The sequence below is a fragment of the Pyrgilauda ruficollis genome, unplaced genomic scaffold (assembly GCF_017590135.1).
Source record: "Pyrgilauda ruficollis isolate IOZ18807 unplaced genomic scaffold, ASM1759013v1 scaffold53, whole genome shotgun sequence".
Taxonomy (NCBI): domain Eukaryota; kingdom Metazoa; phylum Chordata; class Aves; order Passeriformes; family Passeridae; genus Pyrgilauda; species Pyrgilauda ruficollis.
The window spans coordinates 313,911-326,002 of record NW_024526933.1 but is presented as its reverse complement, the minus strand read 5'-3'; positions in this window follow the sequence as shown (position 1 = coordinate 326,002).

The window sequence follows — 12,092 nt, the reverse complement described above, 5'->3', positions numbered from 1 at the left end:
TTGTGGTGGGAGCTGCGGCTGGGCCGTGTCAGGATCAGCTGCAAGGCCGGTGTTTGGTTTTCTCTGTGTTCGACTCCAGCCGCAGAGCCACTCTGCGCGGGCTGCAGTGGCCTCTGGTCTCAGCCGTGCTGGGGGGAGGCGGCCTGGTGGCAAGATCTTCACAGCACGGCCAGCCCTGCTCTGGCCAGGGCTTCACATCTCCCCCGCCTTCCTGCCTGGCAGCTGCTAGGCCTGGCCGGGCCAGGACAGGCCCGATAGGGGCTGGCGGGACTCCTGGGGACCGGGGTCCAGAGCCCCGGCAGGGCCGCCCGGCCCGGCCTGGCTGAGACAGGGCTAGGCCGGCCATGTTACCTGTTTTGCCAGCTGGGAGAGAAAGAGAAAGGTCCCAGGTTTCTTTTGTCTTTAACAGGTGTTTTTCACAGAGGCGTGTCCAGCTTTCCAGCAGCTGGAAGCTTTGCATCACTTCCCTAAATGTCTCCCATGCACAATCATGACAGATACAAAGCAGCAATAAAACTTTGCCAAATTGGCTTTTATGTGTTAAATTCTCTACCAAATTAATTTTGCTTAAATATTTTAGCATATATTTATTTTCGATTCATGCTTAAAAAGTTGGCAATTTAAAAAGTGGCAATTCCCCTCACCCTGTCCTTTTCCAGAATTATTTGTGACTTTGAAAAGGCCATCATTATTAATGTTATCAAAAACAAAATAGTAATTATTTCTAATATTATTATCAAGCTAATAAGTACTGTTTATTATTATTAACAATAACCTTTAACACACACTTTAAAAAAATTCTTAAGAAGTATTTTGATGGGTAGCACAGGCAGAAAAAAACAGTAATGGTATTTTGATTTAAATAACTTAAACTAGAAAATAGGAAGTTCAAATTTAAACATGAAGATAGTAATTTTTTGAAGGTGTGTTGCATGGTGTAGGTGTTCAATATATAATCAACCTGATTAATAGGAAACTTTGAGGGCAAAGTTGAACCAGTTTCCTTGATGATATTTAAAATGCATGGAGACTATTTAAATGCATAGAGATGTCTCCTGTGAGTTGATACATATAACAGAGATTCTCCTCAGTGTCCAGGTGACTTGATCAGACCTCTAAATGCTGTTCCTTTTCAAGGTGGAAAAATAAGAATTTATTTTTCACACAGAAGATTTCTCAAAAGGTGAGAAAGGAAGTTCTCTGTTTCCCCAGAGTGGTTCAAGCACCAGGCTACAGGCTCCTCTGGCTGAAAACACTCACCCCCCATCTTCTTGAATTATATCACTATGCAGAACATACTGTGAAAAAGAGCAAAAAGACCACTCTTGCTCTTGAGGAGATTGAATCTTTGGTAGCAAATCCTGCACATGCTTTGGTCATCATCCCTAATGATTAGTTTTTACCTGTGCTGTTCTATTACTTACAGTCTTTTATTCCTAATTTATTTACTCCATACTTCCATACAAACTACTCCAAAATCTAGCAGCCTATAGTGAAATTCATTTAAGACATAAAGGTCATAAATATCTAAATTTTATACAGCTTCATAAGCAAGACATTTTTTCTAAGTACTGAGTTATCAATTCATGAGTATAGAGGAGTATTAGAGCACATTAAGAATCTGGTAGATGATAAAACACACTAATTAAATAAGCTGTGGTCTGTTTCAGAAGACTAAACTCTGAAATTGATCCAGATATGAAAAAAATGATAAAAAATTCTCAAGAAAAGTATTGGAATAAAATTCTATTAAATATTGATTAGCAGAATTAAGAAATCTGTGCACATATTGTAAACATCCCTTTTTAATATATCCCTTGGACTTAATATACCCCTTGGATGTTAATACATCCCTTGGGCTAGATTGAAATGACACTAAATGATCAGTGCTTATATTTACATATATGTGGCAGGTTTATTTTAGAACAATTTGGTTGCAACAGAAAGGAGGAATGTAGCCATTTTGTTTATTATCTAAGTTACGTACAATATAAAAGTATAAAGATATCACTTAAGAAAATAGTGATAATAGGGAAAGAAATAAAAAGAGGAAGTATAACAGTAGATAGTGGAGAAGAAAGGTATTACCACCCATGAATCCAGAAACAAGGCTTGATTGTCGAAATTTAGTCGTGTATTGGTCGAAACGATGGTTGCAGTCTTGATTTGTGGGGGATGGGGGGAGCACACATGACACAATGGGTCCAAGTTCAGGTAGGAACTCCCAGGTACCTCTTCAGTGGCAGGGAGCATTACAGTGTCTGTGGCAACACTGTGGATCGCGCACAATAGTCTGGCAGCCGTTCAGCATGTCTTTCATGGTCTATAATGCCTCCTAAGACATGACTGCTGTTTCCTCCATCAGTGTAGTTGAGCCAGTTATGCCTAAATGGAAGGGACAAATACTGGAATTGGACTAGAATAATAAAAGACGGAGTAAAAACAGGATCGAGAGCAAAAGAGTGAAAAACACTGAATAAACTATTAGCCAGATGCTAAGACTATCTGATGCCTTAAAAGTAATCTTTTTCTTTTTTTTTTCAATTAACAGGAAAGCTATCAGGAGGATACAGAAAATTATACAAAAAAGATTTCAAGACAACATTAATGCAACTAAAAACAACACTGATAAATGACTATAAGAACAGACTCAATCTGCAGTTCAAAAGTGGCTATCAGTCTAATCATGTAGTGTTATCTTTTCTGTACTTCACATGTATACTCACACTTAAACACAATTAGCCAAATGCTCACTTTGGAACATTTGAGATCTCCAAGAAACTTGTTTAGCAATTAGACTGCAGGGAGCAGCTAAGTGTTTCATATATTCAGCACTGAAAACTTACAAAATTCTTGTTTTCGGTCGCTGTTACAACCTTCAGTGTTTTTCACAGATATACAGCAAATATGCCCTATTGATCAGAGCACTCTAACCACCATATACTGTTGATGTTTACTGCAGATTTTCTGCCACATAGTAAAGCATTATGATATGGTGAAAACAAGCATTCAGAACTTAACTAGATATGACAAGGAAAAAGGAGTCACTGCTTGCTGTAGTATTGCATTATCCCTTGGTATAGCTCTGTAATTGACAGCCATTTAGCAATAGCACAAATGAAAGGTCGCTAATCAGATCCTGAGAAGAGAGCAATCTCTAAGTCTAAATTTAAAGTCTTTTGAAGATTATTTGCTGCTGACAGATAAATAGTACATCCATACTCTCAGGCCTAGAGGAGACGTGACTGGGACATATGAGCAAGCAGTCAAGATAGGTTTAAAACATTTTTGGAACTTCTATGTCACAGAACGTCTCTGGACAATAGCATGGTTTATAGTTACTTGAGGTGGCACTAGGTTGATTGCATACATGACTACACTTAAAGCACTATAGCACAGAATATGAGTTGGAGTCCCTAAGTATATATCTGCATAACCTTGTATAGCCACATAACCTATGCTTACTCTCAAGTTCCAATTTAATTTATTGAAATTATTTTAAACAAACAAAACAATGAAAATTAAGAATTAGTCTTCAAACAGACTGTATAATTTGTTATTTCACCAATGGTCCTTTAATGGTTTAGTATTAGTATAATTTCATTGGCAGAATTAAATATAAAAAGGCTTATATAAATCAACTAAACCACTGCATTCATCTTTTTCAACTGGACAAAATTTTGTATGTCACTTCTACTCTTTAAGAAACTCTCAAACAGTTAATTTTGGAAACAGTTACAAAGTTTAAAAATAGCTGAGAGTAGTGATCGCCAAGATTTTCAGTCTTGTATTGAAAGATCTTTTTTATGTCCAAACACAATTTATGTGAACCACCTTTCATGAACATCTTTTTAAATTAAACTCTAATTGCTTTGGAACTTCAAAGTTATATCCCTGACCTAAAATTAATTCATTGTTTATATTCGTTAAGCTCATTGGAAGCCCGGGAGGCTTCATGATCTGTTCTCACTGTCTAAACAGAACCACTGAATTGCTCACATACGCAGAATTCTTACTAGTGTCTTACCTGATATATCATTTATTATTACTGAACACCCATGACACTACAATAAATAATAAAGTTTGATTTATGGTGTAAGGAGTTACTAGGAGTAACCTCCTCTTCCTAAAATTAATGTGTTCTTAATAAGACCTTTTTTTAAAAAAACATTTTTGTAGGGAATGAAGCGTCCTTTCCATTTGTACCAATATTCCAGACAAATAAGAAAATGGAAGAAAACAAACAAACAAAAATATTTTAAAACCTAACAAAATACAAAACAAACCAACTAAACAAACAAATAAAAACCCAGACCACAAACAAACAAACCTCCACCAACCAACCAACTAAAAATAGCCAACCAAACAAAAAATCCACTGCAGTAAGAAAGGCAGTATGTCTGTTAAGGAACAGTGCATGTAAAGAAGCTTACCTACATTTCGTTTTCTTCTAAGCATAAAACTGGAAATTCTCCTGTTCACTGAAGGAAATGGGATCCAAAAATTCTACCAAAAATGTCAGCCAGCAACCCAGAATGATCTAGAATAAAGGCCAGTGGCAGAATTCAGGTTACTGCAAAAGCCTGTATGACCAAAACTTTTATCTTAGTTAGAAGAGGAGAATCCAGTATAAGCAATACTAAAACAGCCCTCAGAGTGCTAAACTGTGTAGATTCAAATAAAAGAAAGGAGTAAAATTTAAGGAGCTAGTGAGTGTATTTACTTGCTCTCATGTTTAAGACAGTTAAGATATAAACTTCCATGGTGAGGAGACTTACATAAAAGTATGTGATTGAACAACAGTCTACCCTAAAATCTTGGAAAATTATGGCTTCTATTACAGGGATTCATTTTCTTCTTCTTGTAAATTTCAGACATGATTTCATGGGCAGATGACTGAAAGATGCATAGAATTAACATTTTCCAAAAATGGCATCTGAACTACCCTTATATTGCACTGTACACCATAATACTCTTATATTCATTGTACAAATATGTCTATAAAAATATCAATTCAAAATACTTATTTGGAATATTTTTCATATTGGTTACATTTCCCATTTGTAAAGCTTTATGGTCAAACATTAACAAAGACTTTCAAAATCAATGTGGATCGTTTCCTAACCTTTGTGATTTGAAAACACTGCCAGAGAGAATAATATCTCAAGTTGTGTGTGAATGTGCATAGAATGGTAAGACCTCTCAATTTTCTAATACCACAATTTAATCAAATAAAGTTCATCAATTCTTAATAGTAACCAAAGAAACAAGAAAAATATAGTGTTAATACTCTAGAAAATGGAAAAAAATGTAACTGCATCCATATTCAGAAATACACTTATTGCAGAAGCATTCTCCAGTCTCTGAGTCCTGTGTCCTAGTATATGAATGCCAACCTGTAAGGGTTGGCATTCACATACTTGACAAACATAGTGTGTAAAAATATCAAAGCAGTCTAAAAAGCATGATAGAGAAGCAAGAAGGAAACCATCTTACCCTGCACAAGTTTTCATTGGAGGAAGCTTCTAAGGTTTAAAAGAAAAAAAAGGTAGCAGGAAGAATTGGAGTATAATATCTCCATTACAAGAAGACAACATTTTAAGTACTTGTTAGCAACAGTAATGTTGCTAAGGAAGACACCTTATTATATCACTTTCTAAACACCATGTCATTATCAACTAAGGCTTAAGAGACAACATATTTCATGCCATCATGAACATTTGTTTATACAGAATATTTCACTCAGCCTGATTCCAAGGCAGACACAGATGCTACAAAGAATGGAAAAGAAAAAGGGAAAAAATGCAATCTCAGAAGAGGAATCATTCTGCAGTCTTAGGTCATGAACATCGGGCTCACTAAGTGCCCTGCTGGTGACTTTAGCCTCCAAGGTCTTACTTCTCCATTGAGGCCTGAGCAGTCTTTGAGCCACTTGTTAGGAAGGACACAAACTGACAATAGTAGCAGAAAAAACACAGATGCTCCCAAGTTTTCCAACAGTGCTTCCAAGACAACCTGACAAAGAATTTAGCTTAAAGATCTGAGGTACTCGCTATTCTATTAATTTGTTTAAAGATGTATCTCTCACATTTCTAAAATTGTAAGGTTTTTCCTAAAGTTTGTTTGCCAATAGGATTTAAAAATGCTTCTAACACACCTAATCTAGTTGAATGGAGAACTGTATGCTAAAAAAAATGAACCCTCAAGCTTAGTCTGGAAACGTATACCAAAGATCAGTACCCAACTCTCTTGCTGTGAGCAAGATTGGGATGTATCACATAACCAGCTTCTGGGAAAAAAGTCTACTACTACAAGTCTGTAGTAGTAATGTCTACATCTCCACATGGAGATAAGTCCAGATAAATATATCCATGGATGAACTACTCTCCTTACTCAAGTTTCTGTGAGTTGTAGCCCAACTCTAAAACAGGGTCAGTACAAAAGTAGATTAAGGACTCCTCAAATTGTGTGCAAGTACACATATGTCCAATTTATAGCTGTATATAATTTAAAAGGAAGTGATAGTCCTCTAACGTAACGCCTGAGATAATAACAAATACTTGGTACTACTGAAGGTCTTTAATCTCAGTCTACAAAACAGCAGCAATTTTTCACTCCAAATGAGAAGAAAGAATGAAGGAAAAACAAGAGAGATACGATGTCCTACATATGAGTAGACTCTTTGAACTTTTTCTTCTCCACTTTGATGTATATCCAAATAAAGTGTAATAAATAAAAACCTAACCTAAAGGAATTTGTTTAACTCTTTGGAACACTTGCAAATTGTATTTCTATAAGACTTAAGATAGTAGATAAAATTATAACAATACAAACTCACTTTTACTTACACTACAGAAGACAAGCTAAAAAATACATGTGTATTTCTTTAAGCTCACAAACTATTCTGGAGGCATGAATGAAATTCAGGTTTTAATATAGTTATTTCTAAATAAATGGCTTAATGGGAAATGGGCCTTAGTCATTTATTATGAAATACACATGGTCTTGAAATCCTTGATAATAAAAGAACTGTTAAATGAAAATTGTTCTACTAATTTTATCACCAGTGCAAAAGACATGTTTAAGAGTGAACGATTAATTCTTCCTGGATTCATGGGGTGGGATGGTTTGACTAAAGTTTAATTTATATTTTTTTCTGAAATAAATCTTATGAGATGCTTTCATGATCAAGATGGGCTGGTTGTTCAAAGACAAGCAATATACTTTGCCCGACAAGTTACAAATTGTGATGAGTAATACTCACGTTAAGAGAGATATAGAAAGACAAGTTGTGCATACTCCATATCCCAGAAATAAGCCTGTGAGAACTTTGCTTTTTGTTATCAGTCTTCTTTCTGAAGGAGACTGTTTCAAGGAAAATGAATCTCTCAGTCATCTTATTGCAGAACAGAAATTTTCAAAGCTTCCAAGTATGCACAGAAAACCAGAACCCTTGTTTTCCAGCCAACCTTATTAAGCAGAAAACTGATGAAAGAAAAAGTAGTAGATCTAAAACATTCTGACAACTCTGTATGTAATATTTTAGCACTGGACTGCACTGTGATAAAACAGTCAGCAAAGAACATTGCTATTATTCTTTATCTGTAATTTGAATTTAAGCACTTATCTATGTTCTGTAAAACTTCATATCAGCAGATATTTCAAAGTGTTATATATGTATGTTTTATGCTTTGAAAAGAGACTTTTTTAGAAAGCAGCCTAGAGTGATGAATGCTTAGAAATTACTTCAAAAACTGGTAGTTAACAAACGGTAATGATATAAAAGTTTGGGCTCAAGTGTGTACTTTGGGTCTTGAAGAGCAATTAAGCACAATTTCCTAGCTATGGGGAACCAGGCCTGAGTGTATGATGAAATCAGCTTAGATTTCATCAGATTCAGTTAAAAAATTGAAGAAAGATGAGCTGAGGGAAAATGATTGCTTTTGTAAAGCGCAGTTGCTCTGTGTTTACTTCACAAACTGACTGCCTTGAAGGGGTTCCTGATAGGTCTCAAAGCTGCACAAATAAAAGATGTTAAGCTTTCAAAGCAACAGAAACTAATTGAAGGAAAAACTTGAAACCCATAATATAAACTATTGCAGCGAGAAATGATCCATTCATGGCTGACCTAAGTGGCAGAACAAAAGTTTATGTAAATTCAGTTCTGTTATTTTTGGAATGAGCCGTCCACCAGTGCATAAGCCTTAAGGGCAGTATTAAGAAAAAGCCACCTACTGTTTCAGAAATATCCTTTTCATAGTCTTTACAAGTAGGACAACAAAGCAAATGCACAGAAGGAGACTAACTTATTCATGTTTTTCAAAGAGCTGTTTTTTCAAAGAAACAATTTGTGTCTCTTACATCTCCCACTGAAACAAACAACAAGAGCAGTTTACAATCTCAGTAAATGATATTTATTCCCTGTAGGTACATTGGAAACTTCAAAAGAGCATGAGAAAATATGTGGCATAATCACAGTTGGATGGGATTTTAGAAGATACAGAACACACAGCATGCCATCTATCACCAGTCAACATACAACTACCTTTTCAGAAGTTAGCAAGTGTTTGCAAATAAGATGAGTAGCATCCTAGAATATCCAAAAGACCTTTTTTCTTTGATAATCCATTTGTAGATTAAATGAAAAAATATATGTGCACCATTTTTGACACTATTAATTTGGAAAAAAAAAAAAAGCTGAATAGATATTAAAATTCCTCTTTTTAAATTCTGGAGTTGTAAAACTTAAGATGTAAGCAGATAGTTGCTTATCTGTAGACATGTAGAATCCTGACCTACGGTCTCAGTGTAAAGGCAAAATCTCACTATTATAAATAATTCTAAACTACAAAACTGAATGACTATTCAAATTATAATCAAAATGTAACTTCAAATACTAAATAAAGCAAGTTACAATTACTCTGAACCAAACTCACCAAATAGTGCAGTTGCCAAAAGGAAAAATCCTCTTAAGGTTGATACAGTCAATTTTAGCTCTTTAACTTACATGTCCAGGAATCATGAGACACATTATCCCACCTAGTTTTAAGGGATTATCATTAAAGCAAGTTAATCAAACCTTCTGAAAAGTTTAAGATGCAAAGGAAATTAGCTGATTATCAGACTTTATAATGAAGCTTTTTCCAAAGTTTCTGTAAGTAAAACAATACCTTACAAACTCCTTTCAATTTGGACCTAAGGACACAAAACACAAGGGGAGTCTGCCACTTTCATGTGCTCTGATAATTCATATTTTCTGACAAAACTAGGTGGACACTCCAGTTAAAGATGTACACCTTAATATTTATGTCTTAAATTCCACATGCTAAACTGAAAACTCAGCTTTAGGTTTTTAGGATGGAAATATAGAATATTTTTAGTGTCTGAACTCTTCAGCCTGAGTGAGCTTTGCACCCATTTGTCACAGTATTACAGTCAAAATGACTGGTTGCAGGTGGCAACACAGCTGCCAGCCTCCAGGATGGTGATCAGCTTAAATGGCCCCCAGCTGCAAGATCTGTTCTAGTTGTACCATGTCTACCTATCAAAGACTGAAGTACTCATTTCATTTAAAGAAAATCTTAAAAGTTACCCATAAATTTCACCAGAGTGTTTTGTCTTATATGAAGACTCCAGAGATCCCTGTGGGTCATATTCTCATATTCTTTCTCCTATGGTCATTTTTTTTTAGTAAATTTTCACAATTTTTTCTTGGCTTTACCATATAATTTTCCTATTCAGCTTAGTGAGTTGGGGGTTTTTTTGGGGTTTTTTTCTTTTTGCTTGTTTGTTTGTTTTTTGTTTTTTTTTTTTTTTAAATGAGAGGCAATTTATATTTTCTTTGTTATTTTTCTGAAGTTATTATGAACACATCATACGGCTGAAAACTTTCTGTGTCAACTATATAATATATATTTTTCCCTACAATGGAGAAAAGACACACACACATACTAGTATGCAATGTATGTGTAGAATTGTATGTGGAATTGCAACAGATTTTTCCAAATTACTAATGTCCACAATGGCCAGTTGTCCACAATCGCGTCCTGATTGCGGGAGGGGCAGTGGTGCCAGTCGCCCACACGCCTTGACTTCCTTTTGCTTTCAGCATATGCGCCAGGAGTGGCCACGCCCCACCGGTGCCACCAGCAGGCAGAATCATGGTTTGGCTACTGACTGGGGTCCCGGACCACCAGAAGCAGCTGATAAATGCAGATCCACGTCTAAGGCCCAGAGCAAAGGAAAAAGGAAGAACTCTTTGCTTGCTTCTCCAAGCTGCCTTTATTCTTTCCTGTGCAGGAGCGGTGCTGGGGCAGCATCACGGGGCAGCCATAGCACCACGCGGGTGTTCTTCCTTCCTGCAGCGGGAGTGGCACTGAGGCTGGACGCAGCGCCATGCAGGTGCAGGTGGGGCACGGAAGCCACGTGGCTCGAAGAGGGAGCAGCAGCAAAGAGCGGGAAACAAAGAAAAACAGTGGCTTTTATGAAACCGGGAGTGGATTCCCAGAAGAAGACCGTCTAACGAATCAAGGGCTAGATAGGACAGGGCTGGGGGGACAAATGTAAACATAGTAGCAATAAAAAATGGAATGAGAAGAGTACATGCCAATGAGAGAAGGGAAATATCATAACTGACAGCAAATCTCCTAGATAAATGCACGTAGCAAATTATTACAGACAAGCTGCAGGGGCAGGACTTTGGAGGATAGACAGATAAGAATCTGGAATTATAACTGCCACAGAGAAAAGGCAGGAAGACACGTGGAGGCAGAGACTAAACATATAATCTTCCAAACCTCACTGCCACAATCAGGGAGAGACTAAACTTCAAACCTCCACTGCCACAGCCAATGAAGTCAAGAGTTTCTCAGAAAAATATTTCTTATATTCTACAGAAATCAGCAAGTTATTGATATATAAGAATATCTGATAAACTATATACTATAAAAAATATGCACAGATAATAGAGATGCCATTTAGGTTTCCAGGGAACATTGTCCTATATCTCTTCTCTTAGATGTAATTGAGTCCCAATCATCAGAATGCCTTGGTTTGAAAGGCAGGTGTATGCCAAGGAAGGTGTAAACTTCCCTTGGAATGGAGAGAATGACACCCCTCCCTCTAATTTTTATAACTTTGAAGTTAAGGGGCTTTCAGACAAAGATATGGGAAAAGGAATAACATATTTACTAGCATGTGTGTGTACAGTCCAGCAGGCAGGGGGTGTGGGGCTACAGTGCAGCAGAAAAAAGTCAGAGCAGTGGCAAAGAAACAGTGGGCGGCTGGGCAGTGGCAGCCCCGTTCCCAAACATAGCAGAGAGAGGCTCCCGTGAGTGGGGAGAGAAGAAGCTCAGGTTTACCCTGAGACACCCGAGCAGATGGTGAAGGATCCCCTATTTGGTGAGGCAGGGTGGTAATAAGGTCCTAGTAAAATGGCTGCTCTTACCAAGAGATCCACTCATGGTAGAAGAAAGGCAGCCGCAGACAGAACCCTGCAGTGGTGGTGAATTCTCCCCACAGTGTCACAGCCTCTCTCCCCTCCCAATGCTGAGAGTTAGGCAAGAGAGCTAGGAGTTGCACCCAGTCCCTCTTCCCCAGCAGAATTCTTGCCTACCTCTGCCCTTCCCAGAGTAATCCCCAGGTAAAAAAAAAAGTAGCCAGCTGGACCTCTTCCCTGAGCTGTGGCCACTTCTCTTGTCTCTCATAAGTACCCAGTCGTTACTGTCTCCTAGCAACACATATGGGAGAAAACTTCATGAAAGAAAGAAACAAAAGGAAGAATCTTAAACCTCAACAAAGGGCTCTCCTCTTGTAGACTTCATGAGAATTCTGATGAATATTCTGTCTGGAAGAAAACTTTTCATTTGATGTAAGTATCAACCGTAACTACATAACTACAAAACTTATGAAACAGGCAAAGAATAGACTAAACGTGTGATCACCAATGACATGAAAATTTGTGATGCATGTTACTTAGCTTTCTAGACTAATAATTGAGTTTGATTTTTTTAAACTAGCAGTGCAAAGGAAATCAGAACTTAAATAGCTCCTTCTCATATGTATGAGTGAACATACATATATATATATAGTAC